Raw genomic sequence first — 25491 nt, forward strand, 5'->3', positions numbered from 1 at the left:
CTCTTCAGTTTTCATATGAGTGATGTCTTGCCAAATAGTAGTTCCCCATATTTTCACTACAGCTTATAGTCATCTATAACAAACCAAACTACATCAATTCTGTTTATTAATACTGTACAGTTCTTTAACTTTCAACAAATGTAGTAATATACCAGTTTAGATGTCAGAATTACCATAAGCTATTTGGAGGGGGGATTAACCTTGATTTCTACTGGTCAATCAATCAACAAAACTGGCAACAATATCTTCTACAATACTGAAAATAAGGTCTGATCAGATGAAGATGAGGTAATAAAAATCTGGCACTTCTGTGGTAGAATCAATACTTTCCAACTCAGAAAAATGTTTGGTAAAGTAATTTTGGCTAAGTGTTTGGCACTCCCAAGTGCATCAGATCAGACTACAAATCACATTTTCAATGATAGTGGCTCAAGCAGCTCTGCAGTAATTTAACCATTTATCTGAAAAGAAGAGAACAGTTCAAAGCCAACATAAGCAAAACAATCACAACTGCAAACCATTAAATGCATTTTTTGGTAGCAACAGTTTACTGCCTGAATACAGGGATACAGAAACAGGATATATCCAGTAAATGGAGTCTTCCAAGCAAACACTGTGTTAAATTATAGCTGTAAGAAGTTACTGTCTGCATCTCAGCTAATATCCAAACCAAATGTAGTTGAGACACCAGAAGAAAAAATGAAGTTGTATACGTACAGATGCAGTGGTGGTATGGCGGTAGAATTGTTACCTCACAGCAAGAGGTTCTCCCGTTCAATTCTCGGCTGGGCTTGGGAGTGCCTTCTGTGTAGAGTCTGCATGTCCTCCCCACGGTTGGGTAGCGTTTGAAAGACATGCGTGCGTAAATGGGTGTGCCTTCGTGGAAGGTTGAGCATCGAGCTGGCACCTCGGCATTTCGTAAAAATCTACTGCCAATCATTAGCAGACCGGAGTTCCGCTGTGGCGACCCCTAACTGGGAAAAGCCAAACAACAACATACGTACACTAAGAGACAGCATGCACAACATCAAAGTGGGGTAGTCTGTGTTATTTAAACAAATGGGCAAGAATTCACACCCATCTCTTTACCTTCCATAACATTATAAGGATATAAATGTCAAGGATCACATGATCATGACTACAAATATCAGATATAGTAGCGATCATGATTAGAAAAGTTAGACATACAAGAAAAGGCCCTTTGACAGGGAGAGCAACCCTGCTGGGATAGACCTACAAGCCACTGGATATGGTCTTGCTCTTGAATTAAATCTACATGCTCAGTTCCCTGTGAAATCGACAGACCATGACCACATCCTCCAAGAGAGTGAAGAGGAGAGAGCATATCTAAATGACTGTGTGTGGTATGAGATTATATAAAAAGAAGTTATGTCTTACCATAACGTTCCATCTGTATTATTCATCCTCGTTCAGTCATTACGTGTGGGTATCGGTTCCGACCATGGAACCGAGCTGGCCGTCTTCTATGCTCGCGTCAGCTACAAACTCTCGAGCTAAAACTCTTACCTAGAATTCCCGTCTCCCTATTACCTCAGACTGAGTTTGCAAGTCAAAAGAAGGTAGAGGCTACCTCTGGTCAAATGACCTAATAGAACCAGATGGTGAGATCCACTAGAAGCCACAGGAGGGGGAAGGAGGGAGGGTAGTAATGACTGAACAACGATCAACAATACAGATGGAACATTATGGTAAGACATAACTTCTTTATCTGATATTGTTAATCCTCGTTCATTCCTTACATGTGGGACACAGTCTCCAGCTACTCTTATTCCTGCGAGGCTCTCATGGAAGGACATTCCTGAGCACCACAGAACCAAAAGATGCTCTTCCCCTGGAGGCCAAATCCAATTTGTAATGACTGATGAAGGTATGAGGAGTAGCCCAAGTTGCAGCTGCACAAATATCATGTAAAGAGGCTCTGGCATGGAAGGCAGCAGAAGTTGCCACCGACCTTGTAGAATGAGCCTTTTATGATAGTAGGTAATGGAATATTACGTTGTCTATAAACGAAGGTCACGCAGTCTTTCAACCCTTTAGCCAATGTGACCTTAGCAACAGCACATCCTAATCTAGGTCCAGAATAGGCCAAAAATAACTGGTCTGATTTATGAGAGGCCTTAACCCTGTTCAAGTAGAAGCAAATTTGCCTGTGAATATCTAGGGTATGTAGGCAATACTCACCTTTGTTTGAATGATTGGGGAAGAAAACTGGCAATTCAATGGTTTGATTAATGGACATTTCAGAGATCACTTTTGGCAGAAAGGAAGGATTAGTTCCCAATGATACACTATCTCTATGAAAAATCAAATATGGACTCTTGATGCATAAGGCTTGAAGCTCAGAGATACGTCTGGCAGAAATAATGGCGACCAAAAACAAGGTTTTCCATGACAGATATTTGAGGTTGCAAGAAGAAGCTGGTTCAAAAGGTGACATTGTCAAAGCTTGTAGGACTAATGACAGGTCCCATGGTTGAGTGGGTTCTCTAAAAGGGGGTTTTAGATGATTCACACCTTTTATGAAAGTCTTGCATAATTTGTGTGACATAAGAGAGGAGTCTTGGACAACATCATGGAAACTGGATATTGCAGCTAAATGAACTCTAATAGTAGAGGCAGATAGACCAGATTGAAATAGGGTAGCTAGATACTCCAGTACTATCAACACTGGTGCTGAAAAAGGATCTACCTGTTCTTTCAGCCAAAAGGGAAATCTTTTCCACTTGCTGAGATATGTAATTCTGGTAGAAGACTTATGAGATGCAATAAGAATGTCACGTACTGGCAAAGAAAGACGATTCTGCCTGGCAATCAAGGGAATTGGAGGAATCAAGCTGTGAACTTCAGGCTGTTCAAGTTGGGGTGAATCAGATTCTGCGGATGGGAGATCAACTCCGGGGTTGGATGGAGAATCCACGGTTGATCTAGCAGGTGAGGCCAAAGGAAGGGGAACCAAATCTGGCGAGGTCAATATGGTGCTATGAGGATTACTTTGCTCTTCAACTGGCAGGATTTCTTCAGAAACTGGGGAATGAGGGGGAGAGGTGGAAATGCATAAAGCAGGCCAGAGGGCCAATCGTGGGCTAGAACATCCCTGGGTGATTGTCTTGGAGGGGGAATCAGGGTGAAATAGGTGCTACATTTGTAGTTGGTTGGGGACGCAAAGAGGGCACAGCAAGGAAGACCCCAGCAGTTGAAAATTTTCACAGCTATCAAGGGATTCAGGGACCACTCGTGAGGTTGTAGTATACACCTGCTGAGTCTGTCTGCCATCATGTGGAACTCCCGGGAATGTGCGTTGCTAGAAGAAACCAGTTGATAGCCATCACCCAATGCCATATCCTCATGGCCTCTCAACAAAGTGGGTAAGATTTGGTTTTGCCCTGTTTGTTGATGTACCAGACCACCACTATGTTGTCTAATTGTATCACAATAGTCCCAGACAGCAGCAGGGGATGGAATGCTTGCAACGCCAGAAGCATCGCCCTCAGCTCCAGAGCATTTATATGCAGATGGGCCTCTGTTTCGGACCAAGTACCTTCGACTATCTGTCCCTGACATAGCCCCCCACCCCATCAAGGAGGCCTCCGTGGTCACTGTAGCCTTGGGCTGTTGGGGGGAGAAGGGATGAGACCATTGTGACAAGTTGTGGGCCATTCACCAATTTAAATCCTGTTTGCACCTGTGAGTTACCCGAATCTTGGCTGAAAGAGGGTACTGAAAAGGATACCACTGGGTGAGCAGTAGCCATTGTAGAAGCCTCATGTGAAACCTGGCCATGGGGACAATGGTGATGGAGGCTGCCATGGAACTCAACACTTGCAGAACAGAGTGAGCTGTGGACTTCTCCCTTGAAAGGATTGGGATCAGTTGTTGCTTTATCCTTAGAATTCTGTGCTCTGGAATGGATGCTCTGCAATTCTTTGTATTCAAGATGACCCCTATGAATTTTGAGGACTGAGAAGGGGTGAGATTGGATTTTTGCCAGTTTATGGTTATGCCTAGCCTTTCTGCAGAAAGGAGAGAGTATGCCAGGGCTTCTTCCAATAGATGTCTGGTGAGGGTGGAGATGAGCCAGTCTAGGTATGGAAACTCCTGGAATCCTTGTAGTCACAAGTGAGCTGTGATGACTTCCATGCACTCTGTGAACACTCTGGGGGCTGCAGAGAGTCCGAAGGGCAGTACTCTGAACTGGTAGTGACTGGCTCCCACACAGAAGTGAAGGAATCTTCTTGATGGTCTGTCCACGTTTATGTGGTAGAACGCATCTTGAAGATCTATCGAGCACATCAAATAGACTTTTTCCAAAAGCGGAAGGATAGACTGTATTGTGACCATCTGGAATTTTTGTACTTTTACAAACCAAAAATAGTCTTGAGTAAAATCTGAATCCTATCTGGTCTGGAGGGACTATTTGGATGACTCTTTTCCTTTGCAGTATTAAAATCTCTAAAGCCGCTTCTTCCCTTTGACTGGGTGGAATGTCGGGTAAGTTTGTTAGGGGACCGGGACAAAGGTCGAAGGGAATGTGATAACCTCTGGTTATTATCCGTTGTACCCAAGAATCAGTGGTGATGGTTAGCCAGGCAGAAGGGTACAAAGAGAAATGACCCCCAACTACTTCCAGAGGAAAGCAGTTGGGCCGTTCTTCAGGAGTGCTGGTAGGATTGGCCAGGGAAAGAGTCCCTGGAACCCTGGTTACATGGACCCCCTCTGCCCCAAAAAGGGCATCTTCTCTGTGAGTTTCCCCCTCTGCCTCTAGGGGAGAACTCGGCCTGTGTGTCACGGAAAGGACCCAGAGACCTTTTGTACCATATCTTCCCACTCTTCTGGTTTCCGAAGAAAGCCTGTTGAGGGTAAGAATAACGGACACCCATGGCAGAAAGGGTCTTACCATCCTGTTCACATCTGGCCAGTGTGCTTTTAACCTTGGGTCCAAACAATGAAGAGGCTTCGATGAGAGCGTTGAGAAAGGAAGCCTTGAAGGGTTCCACGAAATTACACAAGCGCATCCAGGAGTGTCGTCTCAGAACAATGCCTGAACTCGCCACTCTAGCTACTCCTTCTGATGCGTGAGATATCAGGTGCATAGAGGAGTTAGATATCGATTCAGTGGTGGCTAGCTGAGAGGCCACTTTGTCACAGACCTCATCAGACACAGCACCAGCCAAAGTTTCAGAGAGCTCAGAAATTAAATCTCTTTGAAGCCTGGTAAAGTGTGCCATATAGTTAAGGGACCTGATTGCAAAGGTCGCTGATGCAAAAGTATGCTTCCCAATTCTGTCCAGAGCCCGGGGCTCTTTGTAGGGCGGATGGACAGTCTGGCTTTCTTCTTCTGCCAGGTCCTTTTTTGATGAGGCCACCACCACCAAAGCATCTACAAGAAGACCTATGGACCAATGGGGACAAAATTTTATATGGCCTCTGGGGAATGGCCTCAACAGAGTTAGGATCCTTCTACGCATGCTGTACAATGAGCTGGACCAGTTTGTCAGCAGGTGGAGTAACGCAGGAGGTAGGGGGCCGGGCGTGAAAGGCCTGCAGGAACACAGACTCTTCAGAGGTTAGGTTCGAGGGCTGCCAGTCACCTCTCTATTTAAGAATTTCAAGAATATCACCAAAGGATACCTTAGAGGGTGAGCGAGGGGGGCCCTTCCCCATCATCAAAGTCTGTGTCTTTGGTAAGGGACTCCTCTGTAGAGTCCATGTGCTTCCTCTTGCATGAGCTCTTTCGATGAACTTCCTCAGAGGGAGAAGCTGGGGAAGACAGCGCAAAAGGGGTCTCCTGTGGGAGTATATCCTGAGGCCCTTGCACCTGGTGTCTGCTAGGAGCGACTTGTGTACATTGCAGTCCAGAGAAGGGTGGGGAGAGTGATAGCACAGGATCGCCAACCAACACCAGAGCCTTCTCCATTAGCTGGAAGGCTGGTCCACCTGAAGAGGGGTGAGTGCCCAGGGCAGGGGGTCACCCCTCTCCTAAGTGGCTCAGCCTGCCGACTTGGAGTCCCTGGATGGCTGTGAGATACCAAATTATATACGCCACAGCTGACATCCTGGGTTATAGCAAAACTCTCCTGCCACAAAGGCAATTGCTGCTCCTTAGTGAGGTCCATAAAGGGAACCGTAGAGGGGGAAGACTGTGCTATATCAAGGGGCTTCAAAGACAATGAAGGAGGAGAATAAGTAGGGGTCCTTGGTAAAGGGTGATCACCTCCCGAGGAAGAATATGTCCTGGGGGGGTGGGATACCTCTGGCCAGAACACTTGATCCATAAGACGCAACACGTCGTATTCAGAGAGGCTTCTAGTGGATTTCATGGACACGGCTGAGGGAGTCAGGTCTATCCAAAGACAGAGCAAGCTCAGTGCCCACCTCGGAGGTCTGCACTGAAAACAACGGAGCTGTAAAGGACTGACCTACAGGCGCCTGCACCGAGGAAATCATCGGTGCTGAAGTCATGGTCTGCACCAACGATAAGGTTGGTGCCGAAGTGGTTGTCGGCGCTAAGGCTGGAACCGAAAAAATCGGTGCTGATAACTGAATGGTCGGTGCTGGGTAAGTCGCTGGAGCTGAAAAGGCAATGGGCGTTGAAAAATCCATCGTTGTCCTGACAGTCTGCATCGACTGGACAGTCAGTGCCAGTAAAGAAGTCTGAACCAAGGAGCCTCTCGGTACCAATACGGTAAAGGGCATGCTAGTTGGTGCCTAAGTCACAGATGTCTCCAATGGCCTTGGTACCGAAAGCGCTGGAGCCGAAGAAGTCAAATCCGAACTGGAAAGCTTAGCTTTCTTGGGTCTCGGTTCCTGGGGGTCCCCAGCAGGGGAAGAAGGAAGAGACTTGGCCTTTACATGTTCATCACTCTTTTTCTTATGGGATCTTAGACGGGTTGAAGCCTCCGACCCAGAAATAGCCTCTGAAAAGGGAGACTTAAGTAGCCCCTTCAATATTAATTTATTTTTTGTCTCTATCAACGTCCTGTTAGAGAAATTCTTACAAATTCCGCAGGGCGGGTCAACTGTTAAATGAGGCACACCCAAGCAATAGACACACAGGGAATGTGCATCTGAAGTAGGTAATTTATGGCCACAATCTAAACATCTTTTAAATCCTGGACTACCTTTTTTATCTGCAATGATAGGAAGGAAGGAAGAAAGAAGGAAAACCAGAAAAAATAAAAAGCAATGGTACAAGAATTACCTAAAGGTAAGAAGGAAAGGGAGTTTATCAACGATGGTAAAAAAGAAATTACCTTGCGGTAAAGGTGGAGGAAGGAAAAGAAAGGATTCAAGAAAGGATAGTCGCTAAATGCGATAGCATAAGAGAAAACTGTCTAATAACTTTTCTGTGAGAAAAGGCTGTTTTAGAATTTAGAATGAAGAAAAATATTGTACTTAGCTCAAGAGAAATAGCTTGACACGACTGAATGGCGATGCGGCAAATGAAATCTGAGGTAACAGGGAGAGGGGAATTCTGGATAAGAGTTTTAGCTCGAGAGTTTCTAGCTGACGCGAGCTTGGAAGATGGCCGGCTCGGTTCCGCAGTCGGAACCGATACCCACACGTAAGGAATGAACGAGGATCAACAATATCAGATTACATTTTCTTTTCTGTGCACGTTTCTCACAGACTGAACAACAATGAAGCCAGTACACTAGATCTACCACTTTTGAATGCAGTGATTTTGGTGTTTCACTGACTACTTTTATTTTTTTTTTAAAGGGACAACAATGTTCAGATTAAAGTTTTTACTTTTGCTATCACTGTACTAGACTGAGCAGATGAATTAGAGGACAGAAAATGCAGTCTGCGAGATGTCTATCAATAAAAAAAAAGAACTGATGGAATGTTAAGTCTGAACTGTTTTAAGCCTGATGGTGTTGTTGCTATAACAAAAGGCATCAGTAACTGTCAAGTACATTGCAATGAGCTTTGTGTGTCAAAATACCAAGAAATAAAATGGAATACTGGAAAGGAGAATCACACAGAGGTCTGACCACCTCTCTCTAGGACTGATAACCTCATTGTAAGCACTGGAAGGCAAACATATGCTGTGCTTCTTCATGTGAAGCTTTGCAGTTTCCTGATCACTTCCTTATTGTGGTATTTAAGTGCTCAGCTTTAAGCCCATTCATAAAGTCAGACAGATCATAAGAATTGGCAGGAGTGTTATGATTGGCAACAGGTCTCCAATCCAGAGTTTTGTTAATCAGTGGATTATATCTGGAACCATTAGTGTATGGGAGTGTGTAGTGAAGTATATGCACCAACTCTGAAGCTGTTATGATGATTTGTGCTACATGAAACTCTTTATTGTCAAACTGGCGCTGATCTACTTTTAATACTTGTCAGACTCATTAATTAGACAAGTCACCTGTTGTACTTTTATTCAAGACTTCATGCCAAAGGAAACAATGCACTGTTCAAGTGTGACTCAAGTAATCCTTGTTGAAAATACTGTCAAATCAACAAAAAAGACAAGGCAGGTCTTCTGTTATTTTGCTAACCTGAAGACTACTTGTGCTTCTTCCTTTTTGCATTTCCTTCCTAGATTTTCAGTCAGGGATAGGACTTCCGTAAGGTTTGAAGCAGCACTGTGGATGCCTTCAAAGTGAAAAACACCAAAGGATGCCTGGGAACAGACGGAAAAGAAGTGGCAATGGTAAACAACAATGTGACCAAAGATATCACATATGTATTAATAGGTCTTTCAAATTAGTGGAATTTGGAGGTATATGTAGAGTCTCATTATGCCATCATGCTACAGGCACCAGTGGGATTCCATCATAGTCCATATAGGTGTAAATGACCTGAGATTTACCTTCCTGGACTACATGAAGAGGGACATTATATAGCTTTCAGACTGTGTGTCTCAGGCTGGTATGAGCCCAGCACTCAGCAGTATAATATGAGCAAAAAATGACTGATTTCAACAACTATCTGCCTTTCTGGTGCCATTCTAAGGAGATCCAGTATCTGTCAGCTTAGGAGGACATGGTCAACAGACCACATTGCTTTGCCAAGGATGGCCTGAACCTTCCTCCTCTAGCCTTTTGAATACTGGCTAAGGCTTTGTCTGTCCCCATAGTGCCTATTTTAGGCAATGCCAAATTTACAAACCTACTGACATAGGAAAATCAACTCAACAGAACCTCAGGGTTATTGCTCAATGCTAGGGGCCTAAATAAAATCTATACTCCCTCCACACACTCAAGAACATAGATATCTGTTCAGTTACTGAGACATGGTTTAAAGAGGCATAGATTACCCTGGCAGTGCAAGGTTTTAGCGCATTCCACTCTTTTAGACAAGTAGCTGCATAGACAAGGGCTAAAGGTGGTGATGTCTCAATATACATCCATAACAAGCATACCTCTAGGGCGGTCACACTGGATGATATGCTGGAGAGCATCCATGTACAGATCACCATAAACAATATCCTGTACCATAACATGCCAGCTATAGTAAGCCCAGAACTAGCCCCAAAAGCAAACCACCCTGGTAGCATCCCAACTTAACAGGATATATAACAAAAGTAAAAAAAAAATATGGCAAAAATCAGGAAGGGTAATTAGGTTAAGCAAAGTCAAATTTGAGTTTAAGATATCTTCCCAGGTGAAAGATAACCATAAGGCCTTCTACAGCTACATCAGAAACCTTAAGGGCAGTACATAGCAAGGTGCCAAACTGGTGGTTAATGGTGCCCCATTCATCAAGCCTGGCGATTTAGCAAACCTGTTAGTTGACAAATTCAGTTCTAACTTTACTCCACTCACCTTTACAAATTTGGTGTGTGCCACCAGTGCATTTAGCCACTTGTATCTCATTCCATGAAACTTGAACATATCTCATACCGTTGTTCAACAACTCAAACATTTTGGCTACATACAGCCTATATTCCATGATGACTACCCCTCCCCCTTAGCAGGTTTCATAATATGTATATCTTTGTTTTTACATATGTCAGATAACATTCTTCCATCTTGACTGAGATCAGAAACCCTCCATGTTTTTTAACATACTGCTTAATTTTAATTGCTAATAAAATAAATTTTAATTTATGCGTGGTAAATTGTGTCTAATACAATAGAAAATAGTGGTCTGTCATTTTAGGTTTTTAGAGGGAAAGTAGCAGGAAGTGATGTAAAAATTCTGCTTTAATGAATTACTTTGAATTCTGTATAAATACTATTTTTAGAAGTGTTTTGGTATTCTGAAGAAGTCTTATTTTAAGCTGAAAGCGCTTAATGACTGTAACAACATTTTGCTTTACTTTTTCCTCCGAGTGTTCTGTGATGTCTTTTGGTACCATGGCAGTGGAATTTCTTTGGGGTTACTAGTTTTGTTTGTGCTTCTGCCTTGCCAACTTTCTTTGGTTATCCCTTCTATAACCTCCAGTTTTATGGTACCCAACAAAGCCAGTAAGCACCCCAATTCTGCCCAGTGATTTGGAATATTCCCCTTACAGGGACATTTTCTTTTACTGCAACTCATGGACCTCATAACTGCAATTTCAGATACCTGTATGTTATATTTATTATAACAGGTGGAACAGATAATCATTAAAAAAAAAATGGCAGTAACTGAAAATCAATATACATACCCAGGCAAATTAATCTTCCTTTTGGCTTGGAACAGATGTTTTCTTTGCAGTTGCAGCTCTGTTCTCCACATCATCTTGCAACACATCTCTGACAGATTCTCAACAGTCCTTTCTCCTCTGCTCTATCTTTTTCCTGAGGACTGGGAAAGGCTTTACCTCGCACAGTTGTTCACTCACTAACCAGTATAAGGTGCCAGCTACAGATGTAATAACACTAACCAATCCTTCTGGGGAGCTCTTCTTTTCATGGTAGCTCCAGATTATCTCCAGGACCTTCTCAGCATTCAAAAGTTCTTTGTGCCACTGGAAAAGAAAAATTATATAGTGGCAAGGTAGGATATTTTGAAGTGTACCCACCTGTATGACACAAATGAATTGACAGTAACAACTTTCTCCATTTCTACCTCATGGTAAGGGAATAGTCAGAAGTTCTTGTACCAGTCATAATTTTCTTACCCCTCTGCCAAAGATTTATTTATTTTATTTATTTATTTATCATTTGTTGACCGGGAAAGTCCGACTAGGTTCCACAGAGCCTGTTTTCAGCGGAGGCCCGGGGAGAAATGCTCCAGATGCATGTTTTTGGAGTAAATCACCCCCGTTAAAATTGTCTCATTTAGTTCATAACTTTTAAATTTCATTATGATTGGGTGTGCCTGTTTAAGTCCAGACTTCAGGCCCATATGTGCCCAATCTGTCAGGATCTGATTAACAGGTAACCCAGTTCACTCATTAAATAAAGTTTTCATATAAGCATTACAGTCATTTTCCTCTGCCTTCTCAGGTATCAAAGTAAAGCACAGTCTCCCTCATCTTGTCTTCCACCCTCTTTATCTTGGCTGTCAATTCCTCTGGAACAGCATTGTAGCTGGACATTCTTTCTTGGATGTCCCCATTTCTTTTTCACAGTGCAGTAATATGGTCACATTGGTTAGTTAACACTTCATCCATCATATCCAGACATTTGTTACTCATCTTCATAGGTGTATATTAAGCTAACTACTACTAAGACCCTTAAAAGCCTAGCCATGCAACCCAAATATGGCCCATAAATTTGATTTAACGGGGGTGATTTACTCACTGCCTTTATCCGAGACAGGATCCATACCAGGGGGTAAATTTCTGATTGCTCATCCATTGGTCCAAATTGTGCTTAAATAGGGATGGAGAGTACCTCTGTTTCACATGGATGGGGAACCTGTTCCAGAGAATGGGAATTCTCTGAGAAACACATCTTTTCTCTCCAGTATGTCCTAGTTATGTTGCAAGAAAAATGTAGTTATTTTAATCTAACAGTTTTGATGCTGTTTGTTTTGCAGATATGAAAAAGATTAATCAAAACAAGGTCCAAGGATGCTTTGTATTCCAGGCAAAGATCACCTTTCAGAAGTCTGTTTGATACAGAATGAAGAGACAGGGCTTTGAGGCAATCGACACAGGACATTATGTTTACTCCCTGTATTAATTTTGTAAGGAACATCTGTGGATGCATCAGTTGCTGCATGTGTCTGGTTGGGTATATACAGAAGGTCTAAACCAAAATCCAAGAAAAATGGCCATGTCAGTGTACAGGGTGTATATCCAAAGTAGTTTTTATTGCATAAATTACACAAGCGCTTTCACCCTAACTTAATTGTAGGGTTTTTTCAAGTGTCAAGAAGGTGACATTATACTCTATGATGGGCCTGATGAGGGCTGAATACAGTGGTATGGAACTTCTCTGGGCCTAGATACCATGCCCTTATTTATAAGTTGAGCAACGTAGAAGTATTTCCTCACTGCCTTGAGCATATTTTGGTTGAAGGCTAGGTTTCTATCTACACAGGTTCCCAGATCCCTGACTAGTGACTCAACTTTTAAGGGTCTTTTAATTGATTATGTAGTTAACCCGAGTGGCAGACTTCCCAAAAGGTACTAGAACGCATTTCTTGGTATTTAGTTTTAAGCCGGGGTTTTGGAACCAAGTGTTTGCCTTCACTAGGCCTTCCTGAAGGATGTTCTCATCTTGGGGGATTCAATGGCTGATCCCTGTTTGCAATTATCTGTGAACTGGGTTAGCTACAGGCCTTTGCCACTGGCTTTGACATCTGAGAAGTAGATGCTAAAGAGAAGTGGGCCTAGCGCAGAGCCCTGGTGGACTCCTCTAGTGACTGGCCTCTTTGTGGAAGTGGCCTCACCAATTCTAGCCTGGTCCTATCAGTGAGCCAGCTAGCTATCCAATGTGTTATAAATGGGTTTATACCCAGTTCTGTAAGTCTGTTGACAATGCTTGAGTGGGGTATTGTAACAAATGCCTTAGCCAGATCTAGGTAGGCAGGATGCACGGTTTCCCCTCATCCATTGCCACAATAACCTTTTCAAAGAAGTCTATCAAATTCAGTAAGCAGGACTTTCTTTTGACACAGCCAAACTGAGATGGATCCAGTGTCTAGAGGACTCCTATTTCCTTATTGATAATTTCCATGACAATTCTTTCCATATCTTTACAAATAAGACTAGTCAGACTAATGGGCCTGTAGTTTCCAGGATATGTTGAACGGGATGACTGTCCCAGTCCTCTATTCACATTGCAAAAAGCCTGTTTTAAACTATAGTTAAATGATTCCAGGAGTCCTGATAAGTTTTCAGGAGGCATCCTGGAATGTTATCAGGGCCCATTGAGGCTGTGTTCTTGGCTTTAGTGAGTGCAGATAGTACATGCTCCATAATTATGGTTGTGTTTGAGGGTATTATTGGGGTGTAAAGGTGAGGACAATACTACAGATGAGTGGGGTGGCTATGGGGGCTGGTTGTGCCCCTGTGTTTGCCAACATAATACTATTATATTGGGAGCAAGAATATGCTTTTAAACATATTCTTATATGTAATAAAATTTTGGTTTACTTTTTCCTCTGAGTGGTCTGTAATGTCTTTGGGTAACATAGCAGTGGCATTTCTTTCTGATTACAAGTTATAGAAGGGAGAGCGAGTGCATGCTCAGCCTGATGCCTCCAGTGAAGGGGAAGAACTTGCAACTGAATGTGGACACAGACAAAAACCTATAAAGTCAGGTGCAGAACCTAAATAAAACAACGTAAAGATTGTTTCTTGCTGAAGTAAGATGAGACACTGCTTGTTCATGAACAGGATGAGTCTCTTATGAGGCTACACTTAATGATTCAGTGATGTAGAATATGTATTGTGCTTGGTGGGAGAGCAATTAATATTTGAAAATGAAAACAGTCTGTTCAGAAATGCATAAAAGCACTCAGTTTCTTGGTGAAATTACTACTAACAGAGTAATTTGCCACCAATGTAGAGGTTTCCTTGGTTAACAAAAAATGTATATTACTGTTACTGGATTTTAATGTCATGTTTGTGTTGCACTTCAGGAAGGGCATGAGAGTTGCTTGTATCTGCAGTAACAGCAATCCTGGCCAAATATTGTATTACTTCAGGAGATGCACCTGACTATAACAGAACATAGGCAAGTCTTTAGGTGAGGGTTCCTAAAATTATATTTAGCAAAGCTGGGGACAGAAGGGGAGACATGGGGCACTTATACTTGCTAAAAAGGAGATAATTCTTACATATAACATAGGGGTAAATGGCAATTAGCGCAGACTGGAGAATAAGAAGAGTGGCTACAGCCTCTGTATGCTTACCAAAGACTCCTACTAAAGATATTATGCATATTATGGGAAAGCTTGTTAGCTTTCAGAAGGGACTGTTGATAATAGGGGGACACAAAGCTAGTGACCAATGCAAAGGATGTTTCTTCAGCTCCGAGACTGAAGAGAGCAAGTCATGAAGCACAATACTTTCAAAAATATACCAATCTAATGGGTTATGAAGGGATTTACAGATGGTGACACCAATTTTACTTATTATTCACAATGCTTTAGAAGCTGGGCTATTCTGGATAGGTTTTATGCATGTAATGAGCATTTTTACCTGTTAAGAAAAATTTGGATTCACCCATTACTTATTTCTGTTCATGCCCCAATTCAAATGACTATTATGGGGATTAGAACCTTTGAGTAGAGTTAGGCATCACTGTTATCATCATATTTGTTAAAGAAAGATGGTTTAGGAAATGTACAAAAAGTACATTGGAAGGCTTATTAACAGACATGGACATAAACAGCAAGCAGTTAGAGTGCATGTGAGGTGCACTGAAGTTAGCGTCAATAGCAAAGATCTACATTAAAGGAAAAGGAGTTTTGGGAAAGGGGCAAAAAAGCATTTGTATCCAGGCTTAAAATATTAAAGAAGCCCACAGGAAAGGGCAGGAATGATCTTGAATGAGGAGGTTAGCTCCCAAAAGGAGGAACAAAATATGTTTTCAAATAGACTCTTTTAGAAAAGTGGTCTGAAAGCTGGCCTTTTTTGAAAATACCCCAAAGACTCAAAAGATACTAGTGAGAAAAATGAGAAAGCAGAGGGTGGATATGTTGGTGATAAAACATAAATTTCAGTGAATGAAGGAAATGGTTAGACACCACAAGACGATCTTGGCTATCTTTTGGGATCAAGATTATCACCAACCCCCTTTTTCTCATTTTCTACATGGGGTCGGGGTACCATGTAACTTGTCGCCATCTCTCCCAATTCAATGCCACTCTCCTACCTTCTTCAACACTCATGCCTGAATGTCACAGGATTTCTCTCTCTCAGTCCCATCCAACTCTTTGCTGGATGCCCTCATTTCCTCTTGCCTTCTTCCTGTCTGTTCCAAATCATCTTCACCATATTGTCTTCTGCTTTCCTGCGCATGTGCATGAACCACCATAATCTGTTCTCTTTGACATTTTCTGCAATTGGAGAGACTATGGCTTTTGCTCTTATGTGATTTATTTGTTTGTCCCACAGTGTGCATCCTACCACTTGTCTCAGGCACTTAATCTCCATCACCTCTAGTTTTCTCAACTGCTCGGCCTTTACTGTCCAGATTTCTGTACCATACAGCAGCACTAATCACACCACTATTTTGTACACCTTACTTTTCAGCTTCTTGGGCACTTTTCTGTCATACACTACACCCAACACTATGTGCCAGTAGGATGCAGCCCCTCTGATTCTAGCTTTGACTACCTAATTTGGACATCCTTTCTCCTCGACCACCACTCTCAGATGCTACAAAGCTGTTAACATGTTCCACTATTTTCCCTTCTATCTCAATTTTCAGCTTCTTTTGATTTCCTTCATTGCTGCTATTACAACTGTCTTATCCATACTCAGCTTCATCCCATGTGCCTTCAGTTTTGCATTCCTTTCTACCACCCTTGGCTGAAGTTCTTGCTCAGTCTGCCTGCAATGCCACATTGTCTGCATACAGCAACTTTGTTGCTCTGTCCCCTCCGACCTGTTTGCTAATGTAGTCCATCACCAGTATGAGCAGCAGTGGGCTCAGAGCTGAACCATGATGCACACCCACTTGAACTTGGAACCCCTCTGTGAGACCGAACACTGTTCGTACTTGAGTCATTGGGTCCTTGTACATAGCTCCAACTAATTCCACCAATCTTTCTGGGGCTTCAAACCACTGCAGGACTGACCAAATCTGTTTTCTTGTCATCTGTCATACGCTTTCTCCAAGTATAGGAATGTCAAGTTAGGCTCTTTCTGCATTTCTAGCTTCTTCTCAAGTATCTGTCTCGCTGCAAACATTGGGTCAGTTGTACTGCCTCCTGATCGGAATCCAAACTGCTCATTTCACATTTTATTTTCTACTGCTCCTTGCATTTATTTATCTAGCACCTTCTCCAGAACTTTCATGCAGTGTGATAGATTTATACCTCTACACTGTCCAGAGTTGTGAATGTCCCCTTTGTTCTTGAACACTGGCACTAGTATGCTTACTCTCTAGTCACCTGGGATACAATTTTCTCACTACTGCTATGAGTACCCCCAGGAGCCATTTCTCCCCTATCTCACCCAACATTTCGATCATATCTGCTGTGACCTCATCTGAGCCTGTTGCTTTCTCTTGACTTCCTTTTCCGTAGTGCTGTTCTTACTACTTCTTCTAGGATGGCTCCTCTGGGCAGTACAGCTTATGTGTGGTTTTCTTCATTCAGAAGCTGCTGGAAGTACTCTTTCCATCTGTCTTTGATGTCCCATGGACTAGTGTGCATGGACTTTTGCTAGCATCCATTATGAAGAGTGCCTAACTATCTTCTTTACCTTTCTGTCTTTGTCCCTCAAATGATAAAGTCTCTCTGTCCCATCCACTAAGTCACTTTCCAGAATTTGGTAGAGTAACTCTGATGCCTCATTCTTTGCTATTGCAAGTCCTCTGTTCATAGGTTGGTCCTAGGCTATCAGCCCTAGGGCCTATACAAGCCTAGCCAAAAAGGTACCCTGGCTTTCACCACCCAAGAAAATTATTTTCCTGTGCCTGTCAAGCAGAGCCACAGAGGTGATCCCCAGGGTGAATTTCCTATTTCCTATCCAATCATCAAGAATTTTCTTGAAGAGTGCTAATGAGGAGTTTGGTTTGATACAGCTAGGTAGTTTGTTCCAGAGTATGGGAAGTCTCTAGGACAGGAATCTATCCCTCCAGCATGTTCGGTTTATTATGGTGACAAGGTTTAGGTCCCTAGAGCATGTAGCTCGGAGGGATTGGGATTTCTTTAAGTGGAGCATGTCCAACAACTCAGGGTTTGACATAGCTTTGTATGTTAGGCAGAGATCTCCTCTTGAGTAGGCGATATGCGATGGAGTAAAGTTTGAGTTTTTTTAGACTGTCTGCATAGGGCATCTGTTTGAGACCGGTAATCCTCTTTGTGAGTATTTCTGCGGCCTTTCCAGTTGCTGTAAATATCTTGTGAGCTACATACCAAAAGGGGCATTGTACTCTACAATGGGTCAAATGAGTGACGAGTAGAGGGGAACAATGATCTCTTTTTTCCTGGATGAGAAACCTTTTGTGATGAGGTGTGCCATGTAGAAGGATTTCCTGACTACTGTGGCAATGTGATTATCAAAGGAGAGACTACTGTCCACCTGTGTCCCAAGGTCTCACCACACTTTCGATGTTAAGTAGACTACCACCTATGTGGTAGCTCATGGGTACAGAATTCTTACCACAGGGGATGACAATGCACTTTTTGTCATTGAGCTTGAGGCCATGGCTTTGAAACCAGGCATCTGTCTCAGTGAGGCCCTTTTGCAGGATATCCGCACCGTTAAGAGTTTCAATTATGGCTCCTAGTTTGCAGTAATCTGTGAACTTCATTAGCCAAAGACCTTCTGTGTTAGCCTGTACTTCAGAAAAGTAGACACCAAACAGGAGAGGACCCAGGACTGAACCCTGTGGTACTCCACTTGTCATTGGTCTGAAGTCAGATATGGAGTCTGCTACTTTTACAGTGTGGGTTCTGTCAGTGAGCCAGTTGGCAACCCATCTTGTGACATAGGGATTTATACCTAGTTTAGTGAGTTTATCAATAATTCCAGAGTTGGAGATGGTGTCAAAAGCCTTGGCGAGATCTCGATAGGCTGTGTGAACCACCTTACCCTCGTCTACGGCTTTGGTGACTGCTTCAAAGAAGTCAATCAGGTTTAGGAGACATGATCTGCATTTTACAAACCTGAACTGGGTGGGGTCCAGAGTTTGGAGATTACCAATGTCTTTGTTTATAAGTTCCAAGATGATATGTTCCATGGCCTTGCAAATCAGGCTCATTAAGCTAATGGGGCTATGGTTCCGGGGTCCGTGGTGGCTCCCCCTTTGTGGAGTGGGATAACAGTCACTGTGCACCATTCAGTGGGCACAAAGCCAGAGGTGAGGCTATGATTGAACATGGTGCTTAGGTGGAGTGCCAGTCCGCTCTGTAGTTCATGTAGAATGCAGCCTGGGATGTTGTCAGGTCCCATGGATGCTGTGTTCCTGGCTTTGGAGAGTGTGGTTTTTACCTGTGCAGCCGTGATTACAGGAACTTTGCATTCTTCCGGTACAGAGATGGGCCCTTTAGGGGGTAAGAGGGGGGTAAAGTTAGCACTGAACCTATCTGCCAGGATGTTGACAATATCAGTTGGTTCTGTATATTTAGTGCCATTGTGCTGTTACTCAGAGCAGATCTGAGTGTTGCCATTGAGATTCTTGACATAGCTATAGAATGCTTTGTGGTTATCTTTAGAATCAGTGGCGATTTTGTTTTCATAACTAGCTTTGGAGGATTTTCTGAGGTATCTCAGCTTCTTACTGAGGCTGACCAGGGAGTTCTTCCAGTCATGGGATTTTACTCTTTTTTGCAAGAGTTTCTTTCTCCTGTTGTAGAGCTGGTTTATGGCAGGGGACCACCAGATTGGCTTCCTTTTTTTGGAGGATAGCATCCTTGCTCTGTTAGGGATAGCACGATGCATGCACTCGTGTAAGCTCTTATAAAGTGCATTTGTGTTAGATTCAGCAGTCGTACCTCTATTGTCCATCTGCATGGGTGTCGTGAGGTTTGCACTTCTGTCTTAAGAAGCGTGAAGTTGGCTTTGCAGAAATTGTTTACAGTGATTTCCCTAATGAGGGGTGGGGGAGGGATGTGGATGTCTACGCTGATTAGCTTGTGGTCAGATCTGACCAATGAGGAACTGACCTCTGGTGTGGAACTCTGGTCGCCCATGTTGGTAATGACCAGGTCTAGGATATTGCTGCCCCTGGTGGGGGTGTGGATAAGTTGATCCAAGGCTTTGGAATTTATGAATTCCAGAAAACGTTGAGCAAAAGAGTTGGTACATGAGTAGTTTTCCCAGTTAATGGTGGGGTAGTTGAAATTGCCCATTATTAGGGTGTTGGGTTGTACCCTAATATTTTCCAGTGTATCATGGTAGACAACACATGCTTAGCCTCTTTGTTAGTCAAACAGTATTCCTTCCTAGCATTGTCTGTCTTTCTCCCACTTTTTCATGCACTACTCCTTTCTTTTGACGACTTCAGCATTTCACCGCAGCTTTCTTTATGCACCTTATTTCCTTACCTGGCTCAGCTGCATATCTGTTTTGTACCCCTTACACATGCTGTTTTGAAGCACTTCCATTCTTCTTCAACTCCAGCAATTTTCTCTTCTTCTTCAGGTGCCTTGAGTAATTCCTTTAACTGTTGTGTTATTTCTCCAGTTAACTTCCAGGTCTTCAGCCTGGTCTCTGCTGACCTTAGAACCTTTTCTGACCACTGCTTCCAGCTGACTGCGTCAACCAGTGGTTTATGCTGTCGTCCGACTGTTTCAATGGGGATGACTTTGCAATCACTGATTCTATCCAAGTGCCCTTTCCTTACTAGGAGGAACTCTAAGATACATGCTGGCTACTTTTGTATGTGATCTTGTCACTCTTTCTTCACTATGTGTTGTCCACCATAGAGCCATTTTTTCCAGACAGAAGTCTAAAATGGCCTTTCCTTCTTTATTCTTGTTGCCCACCCATGTGGACCCAGGCAGTCCTCATATCCTGTTCTCTCTGTCCCAATACGTGCATTCAGGTCACCCATTATCATTACCAATTCCTTCTTTATCAAGTAGGTCCTGCAACTGCTGTCTGAATGCACTCTTTTCTGCAGTATCACACCCATGATGTGAAGCATAGCCTGAGATTATGAATACTGCCCTATCATTACACTGACGTCTGATTGCCATGTCTTTCACTAATTCTGATGACATCCCTCAGTCTCTTCTGAAGTCTCTCCCTCACCACAATTCCTACACCATTTCTTGCCTATCATCCTCGAGTAGCAGGCTCTGGATCCCAAATCAAGTGGCTTTGCTGCATTGCCCTTCTACCTTGGCTACTGGAAGCATAGGATGTCCAGCCTCCCCTTTACCATCATGTCATCCACTTCCCCTTGTCCTGTCAGTGAACCTACATTAAGTGTGGCAATTCTTAGTTCATGTTTGGCAGGTTGATTGCTTTTATGTCCAGATTTTGCACCACAAAGCTATCCCAGGTATCCAAAGCTGGGCAACTAGACACTGACCATCTAGTAACTGATTTACCCAGGGGTACTAGTTTTTATGGAGGGCACATACACCCCTTTCACCACTAGCATGGGTCCCTAGTGTAAGTCGGAGTAGGCCATATCCTCAACCTACTCATCATTGGCAAATACCCATACCCATTTTAGTGACATTAGTCAACACAACAGGATCATCTACAGCCATATTTTTACTCCGTCAAATGGATAGCCCTGCCACGGGCACACAGTCTGTGATTTGTGTTCTGCTATCTTGAGGATACTGTGCACCACAGTAGATGTCCAAAGCAGTTGGTCTGTACAACTCTTCTCCCTACCCACTATAGGGCACCATCTAGAGCCTGTGCTGCTGCCCACAGCTCCATTATTAGACGAGGCTGAGATGGAAACACTTAGCATGTTTTTCAGATGTGAGTGGAACTCCACAGAGGCACAAGGAGAACATGCAAACTCCAAACAGGCATAGGTCAGAGGTCAGGATCGACCCTTCTACCTTGTGCATGGGAGATGAAGACCTTAACTATTACACCAACTGGTGTTCCTTTTGGGACTTCTTGGAGAAATTATACATTGGAGTGGAAGAGGATTCAAGGAAACTTGACCAAGGGGACATCTTTTATCAAAACCTATATCTTAGGAAATTGACAGGATGAATCTGCCAATTTAGTAGGGGAAATCAAGATTGAGGAGCTGAAGCAAGTCATAGCTACACAAAGGATGGAGAAGTCTCCTGGGGAAGATGGTGTGTCATATGAGGTGTGGGAATAACCCAAGGGAAATTATTAGACAAATGTTGGAAGTTCTTTAAAAAGGTTTATTAGGGTAGGAAACCTATCCTTATCCGGAAAAAAGGCTGTAACAGCTGTGATCCCAAAGGAGGGGAAGGATCCTGCTGACACAGCAGCATATATGCCAATATCACTTGTTAATCATAACTATAAAGTCTTTCTGTTAGTAATGTTTTTTAAGCAGGGCTGACTGAGGATGACCAATGTGCATTTATTAAGGGTATGCAAATGTTTGACATATTGAAAAACCTTGATGCAATAAATGAATGCAGAGGAAAAAATAGTCCCATCCTGTTGATTAGTCTAGATGCAGAAAAAGCTTTTGACAGGTGTTATGAAGTACTGCATAGTTTTACTGAATGTTGGAAAATATTTAATGCAGTTCAGACAAGAGAGTTAAAACTTCAGGATGGCTGATAGTTTTGGTTACAAAGAAGTACCCAGTAAGGATGGTAAGTGTCCCTTGTTGCTGTTTGCCCTCTACCTGGTGCCCCTATAAACCAAAATTAGTCAGTCAGACTTAACAGGACATGACTGGTATGGAACTCAGTACAAGACTGTACTATCTGCTGATTACACAGTTTTATATTTGCCTAAGCCGGAGCTGGACCTACCAATATGTTTTGGGTTATTGCAATCTTTCGCAAGGCTCTACGGATATAAAATAAATTAGGACAAAACTAAGACTATAGCAGTTAATTATGTTCTATTTAATGAATTACTTCAGCTCTTTTATATCTATGGAGCATAACAAATAAAATATTTAGAAATTTGGCAGGTTGAAAATTCTGTTCTGGCAGCATGAAAAATCTGGGAACAGACCAAACAAAAAATCCTAAATATAATAAAAATAAGCTACTCTAACAAGCATGGACCTGGTTACATGCCTAATTGGATATAAAAAGATGGAGTGAGGAAGCTAAACTTATTTAAGGTGTTGAAGGTCACTGCAAATTAAATGTAAATAGTTCACTATGTTCTAAACTGTTTACAAGCATTTATTGACTACTTGTAAAATAATGGACATAATTTGTTAAGGTTCCTTTTTTCTTTCAATGCAATGTTTATCTAGGATTTTTGTTTTATTCTTTGACAAACTAGTAGGCCTGTTCAACCATGTAAAGCATAACATATAAAAGAGTAGTACAATATATGCAATTTCAGAAATAGTGTTAAGAAATGTTAAACTTGCATAACAATTGCTGACTGCTTATTTGAATATCTAGCACATTTGTAAGCTTGTTTGTAACCAGTAAAGACAGTAATTAAAAAAAAATTGCAAGACACAAAACAGGTAGTAAATGCTTGCTTTAAAGTAGTTTTGATAAAATTATAGGTGGTTCTCTCTATGTTTCTTTTTTCTCAGAACTCATTTATAAAAACTGAATTAAAAAAAAATTGTATGTGTGGAAAAAACAACATTTCTAATCTGGCTTAAATGTCTAGCTAAACCAAGCCTGGAATTGGCATTAATTTAAATATCAGACTTACTCTTTTTCTAGAGAGATGACAGAGTGTCAGCAAAAAACTGATCCAAAATATTCAGGAAAAGTTTAGTACTATATGCTATTTTGTTGATTTGCATGTGCCAGGTCAAAAAGGTCTTCATGTATTACATTTTAATGCATCAAAATATTGTACAGAAAGAACTCAAAATTCACTAGTAAATGGACTTAGGGAAAAACTCCTTCAGCAGCCACCAAGATAGTGATTATTTGGTATGAACCCCAAAATTAGAAACACTGATGTATTGCAGATCAATAAATTCATCTAACAAGGTAACTACAGACTAGACATCTGAAAGACAAGGAAGAGGAAAACCATCACAGACTACACGGCAACTAATAACTTAATCGGCCAAGAAGTAGATGTGTTTTAGGCCAGCTCCACTGGTGTAGAAGGATAAAACCTCCATATGACCCAGAAAAGGCAAAGTTCCATTTCCAGCTAGGGCATCATTTGGAACAGGCATGCCTATGCTGGGGGGATGGAATAGGGCCAACCAATGCCACTTCACCACAGGGGGATGGTCTTGGGAATGGCGTTCAGCAATGAAACCATGTATGCAGCAACCATCATTGTCAAAGTACATGAACACACACCCACACAGGGGAAGGTGTAGTGAACCTGGAGATGACATGGGTCACATATGTCCTCTAGCCAAGGGCAGGGTTAAGGCCTAGAATATATGCCTTCATGATGCAGACAAGGGGACAAACCATGCAGCTTTGATGGTAGTCCCCTGTAGACAGATCAAATCCCACCCTCTGCTATGGATACCCAGTGCTGGGAATTAATGATCTTATGTCCATTTGAGCAGGCTTAATGGTAGCAAACACAGGGGCAAAAAGCATACAGAAAAAAAAAAGCAGCAGATGAGTTAAAAGGGGCAAAGTACATGAAGCTGGCATATAAGCTTTGAGTGGTAAGATGCACCCCCACAGTGCACAACAGTACTATTGGCATACACCATTAAATATTATACACTGAGAATACTGGAATGTACCATTACTAAACAGCATACACTGTAGTTAGCTCTGTGCCACAGAGTGATAAAGCCCCGACAGCGACCCAAGCAACCAGAGTTTGATTAATGGAGCAGGTACCCGAAGAGCCAAGGATGGCAGAATGGGGAATGATCAGCTATGGTTCATCCATTCTGGCAGGAGGGCATGGTATTCCTTGCTGAGCTCTTTTGCCATTTCAGTGCTTAAGCAGAAGACTGGAGCATGGACAGCTGCTGTAGGGACTGTGAGGCATGTGTGCTGGGGCTACCCAAGCCAGTGATGGTAGCCCTTATTCCTTGCATTTCAAGAAGTGTACACAAGTGTGACAGCTGGATACGTGGCTCAGTGATGATGCAAGTAAACACATTACCAGCACAGGTTGGGTTGGGACTAAAGTAGAAATGCCTCCAAAGTTTGCATTCTAGATGATGTGAATTTTCTTGGTGGGGGTGGGGGCGCACCTTGTAGCTCTCTGCCTAGTGACAAGTGAGACAGGCTACAACATGCTCACTCTGGAGGGCAAACTGGACTTACCTGAGAACAGGATGACAGTGCATGCCCATGTAAGACAGAATCTACAGCATGGATGTAAGCAGGGGTACAAATAACCCTCACGGCTGTCTGAATTGCACCCTTCCCTGGATGACTGACCCTATAATGTAATATTGCAGGGATGATTAGGCAGAGTCTCATGGGGTAGTTCTGATGGTCAGCAGGTACAAGGACAAAATGCACCAAAAAGAAAAAACATAGTAGCACTACTGGTATGTATCATTACTAAACAGCATACAGTGCATAATTAGGCTACTTGAATGTATTATTATTATATAGCACATAGTGCACAATGACATGACTGGAATGTGCCATTACTATACAGCACACAGTACACAACAGAAATTCTGACCTGTACCATTTCTAAACAAAGAACAATGTATGTACCACTACTAAACAATGCAGAGTGGGTATACAGACATGTAACACTACTAAACAGGAGTGATGTGGCCTTCATATTAAACTGACACTTGTGGCATAATGGTAAGGAACTCAGATGAAGATTCATTAAGTATTCTAAAGAAAGGTAAAAAAAATCCTGGCAAATGATTTTACCTATTAAGACAATCTTGTTTCTTTTTAGTACTAACAGAAGAAAAATCACCCATTAATCTTCTAGGCTGGGCACCCAGCCTCAACACAGCATTAACAAACAGGTCTGATGTGGGCTTTGCTTTACTCTTGTGCATGTGTGCCTGAAGGTCTAACATATTTACACTCTTTAGATATTATAAAAGCTTTGTTTGCTTTGGCACTGTTTTATCCCTGATCTTTGAGCCTGCCCCAACCCTCATTGAGTCATTAAGCTAAAAGTTTCTGAAATTTTACCCAAAAGACTTGAGCTCCAGTATTGGCTTTATTTGATTGGATCCCTCTGTAACAAGTCTGATACATGTACCACAGAGCTACATCCACCCAGGATCTTTTGTTCACGACTCAGAAATATGAGATACAAGCTTTTCATCAAAAGAGAAGAAAAAAAAAAGATTTAATTTAAATTCTGCTTAAATATTTCAACTTGCACTAATAGTGACCTGTGTGTGGTGCTACTTTTTGTACTTCCCTGCTTTTTGCCTAAGG

The sequence above is a fragment of the Protopterus annectens genome, chromosome 3.part0, assembly GCF_019279795.1.
Source record: "Protopterus annectens isolate FY-2018-M chromosome 3.part0, PAN1.0, whole genome shotgun sequence".
Classification (NCBI taxonomy): Eukaryota; Metazoa; Chordata; order Ceratodontiformes; family Protopteridae; genus Protopterus; species Protopterus annectens.